The following is a 2,718-nucleotide window of genomic DNA, read 5'->3' as shown; positions in this document are numbered from 1 at the left end:
CATGTTGACCAGGATGGTCTCGATCTCTTGACCTCGTGATCCACCCGCCTCGGCCTCCCAAAGTGCTGGGATTACAGGCTTGAGCCACCGCGCCCAGCCATGACTATCTTCTTAAACTTTCTGGTTCACCTTTTCACTCTATTTATTTATATAATTATAGTCATTGTGCTTTTTTACTCTCTTTCTCTGTTTTTTTTGAGACAGAGTCTCCCTTTGTCACCCAGGCCCCAGGCTACGTGCAGTGGTCTGATCTCAGCTCACTGCAACCTCCACTTCCCGGGTTCAAGCGATTCTCCTGCCTCAGCCTCCCGAATAGCTGCGATAACAGGCGCCTGCCGCCACACCCAGCTAGTTTTCGTGTTTTTAGTAGATACAGTTTCACCATTTTGGCCAGGCTGGTCTCGAACTCCTGATCTCAGATGATCCACCCACCTTGGCCTCCCAAAGTGCTGAGATTACAGGCCTGAGCCACCACTCCTGTCTGCTTTTTCACTCTCTTAATGGGGTCTTTGATAAACCTTAATTTTGACTTAGTCTAATTTAATCTTTTATGGTTAGTACATTTTTTGTGGTCTGTGTAAGAAATCTTTGTGTCTACCCTAGGGTCACAAAGAAGTTTCACTCTTTTACCTCTCATGTTTGTAGTTTGCCTGGAATTATTTTTTCTGTGTAGAGGTGAAGGTTCATTTTTTTTCCTCATATTGACCTAGCTCTTTAACTGAAAAGAACATCTGCTGCTGTGTAAATCAGGTATCCATATATGTGTGGATCTGCTGGGGAACTCCTTCCCGTTAACTTGTTGCCTTTGTCCTTGCAGCAGTATTACACTGTATTACTGTAGCTTTAAAATAAATCTTAATGCCTGGAGAATAAGTCCTCCAGATTTGTTCTTCAAGATTGTCTTGACTTGCTCCTTTGTATTTCCATATACATTCTAGAGTGGGTTTTATCAACTTCCGTACCCAAAAAGAAATACCCATAAGGATTTTCTCCTCTGTGCTAAATCTGTAGGTTACTTTGATCCTAGAAATGAATAATAGAATATAAATCATTCTTACTGATGAAAGAAAGCCATTTCAGGAGACGTTTTTTCTGTAAATGATAAAGGTTAAATGATTCCTGTCAATTGTTTCAAATTTTCGACCTTTAAAATACTTTCTACTTCTTTGCAATTCGCCTTTCTCTCTTTTTTTTTCTTTCCAATTGTATTTTTCCTTGACACTCAGTATTTGTCCCTTGATAGTGGAGACCATGTTTATACATTTTCATGGATCAAATAGTGTATTTTTTTTACAGACTAGCCGCTTAGCGAATATGCAGTTGAATCTACTTGAGTGTTTGGCAGGTTCAGGCATTGAACAAGTACTCAGTGCCTGTTCTGTGTCAGGTAATGTGTCAGTCTGTGGTAATAGAGCTGGGAACAACATAGCCCACAATAGGCTCTTTGTGTCTAATTTACATTCCTGAGGGCCACCATTGGCCATCTGCTTGGGAAAATGGCTATGGCCCTGAATAAACAGTGTGGAGTGGGTCCAGGGAACCCACGGAGGAAAGGGGGCATTTACTCAACCTGATCATCTTTGTTAAGCAGTGGAAAGACCCCTGGTGGAGCCAGCATTGCGTGTTATCCTTGTGCAGGGGCCATGCTGATCTCTGTATCCTTCCAATTTTAGCATGTGTGCTGCCAAAGGGAGCACAATACCCTTTATCTTTTCATCTTTTTTACATCAGTGGCTGCTTGTGGACTCTCACAGAATCTGGTGGACTCATTTTCTCTGTGTATTTAATTTTTCTCCTGGAAATGACCGCCAGGAGTGTGACTTGTTCAAGTGTCGCTAGGTTAATTGGTGTTAGCATTGGTAGGGATGAAATTGAGAAATCTTAAAAATAGAGAATTCCTTCAGATTTCATTCTTGAGAGGCAGAAAGCAGGAAATAGAATTGCTAAGTAGAGAAGGGGAGTGTTTTTTAGTAGAAGTACTTGTATGAGAATAAGAGGATGGGGCCATAGTCTGAGGTTGTCTGTTTTGCTTGTTCTTTGGCTTAGTTAGGTCTTGGGTTGGTTTACTTCCTGTACAAATTGTGAGTTACTAGGGGCTAATTTATAGTAATATCTAAACTGATTGGAACCTTCACTTGAATAGAATTTAGTTTTGGCATGTTCGCTTTTAAGAGAAAGAAAGAGAGGCAGCCAACCCAGTATCAAGAGTTTAGTCAAACAATCCCAGATTTGCTGTGGTAGTGAATAGATTCAGCATAAATGTTTGTACTTTCTACTTCTTCAGTATCATATAGTAATTTATTATTTTGTTTTGTTTTTTTGAGATAGAGTTACACTCTGTCGCCCAAGCTGGAATGTAGTGGTGCAATCTTGGCTTACTACAACCTCTGCCCCCCAAGTTCAAACAATTCTCCTGCCTCAGTCTCCCGAGTAACTAGGATTACAGGCACCTGACACCGTGCCCAGCCATTTTTTTTTTGTATTTTTAGTAGAGGCAGGGTTTCACCATCTTGGCCAGGCTGGTCTTGAACTCTTGACCTTGTGATCCACCTGCCTCGGCCTCCCAAAGTGCTGGGATTACTGGTGTGAGCCACCACACCCAGCCCCGGTAATTTATTGTTTTATTGGTGATTCTGCAGCATCTTAGGCTGCAAAGAGTATCTCCTGAGAATGCGTAAAGTTAAAAAAAGTTTTTTTTTTTTTTTTTTTTTTTTTTTT

The 2,718-nt window shown here is 41.1% G+C and overlaps 1 protein-coding gene and 1 non-coding gene across 2 annotated transcripts in view; one reads left to right on the top strand and one right to left on the bottom strand.

The window, feature by feature from the left end:
- Positions 1 to 2,718, top strand: part of ABL1 (ABL proto-oncogene 1, non-receptor tyrosine kinase) — a 161,061-nt gene that overhangs the window by 15,839 nt on the left and 142,504 nt on the right. The window lies entirely within an intron of this gene.
- LOC119467032 lies at positions 1,595 to 1,697 on the bottom strand. Its single transcript, XR_005195551.1, has one exon. It is a non-coding gene; the product is annotated as a U6 spliceosomal RNA (small nuclear RNA).

Source organism: Cebus imitator, unplaced genomic scaffold, assembly GCF_001604975.1.
Source record: "Cebus imitator isolate Cc_AM_T3 unplaced genomic scaffold, Cebus_imitator-1.0 Scaffold254, whole genome shotgun sequence".
NCBI lineage: Eukaryota > Metazoa > Chordata > Mammalia > Primates > Cebidae > Cebus > Cebus imitator.
This window is presented reverse-complemented; position numbering and strand designations above follow the sequence as displayed.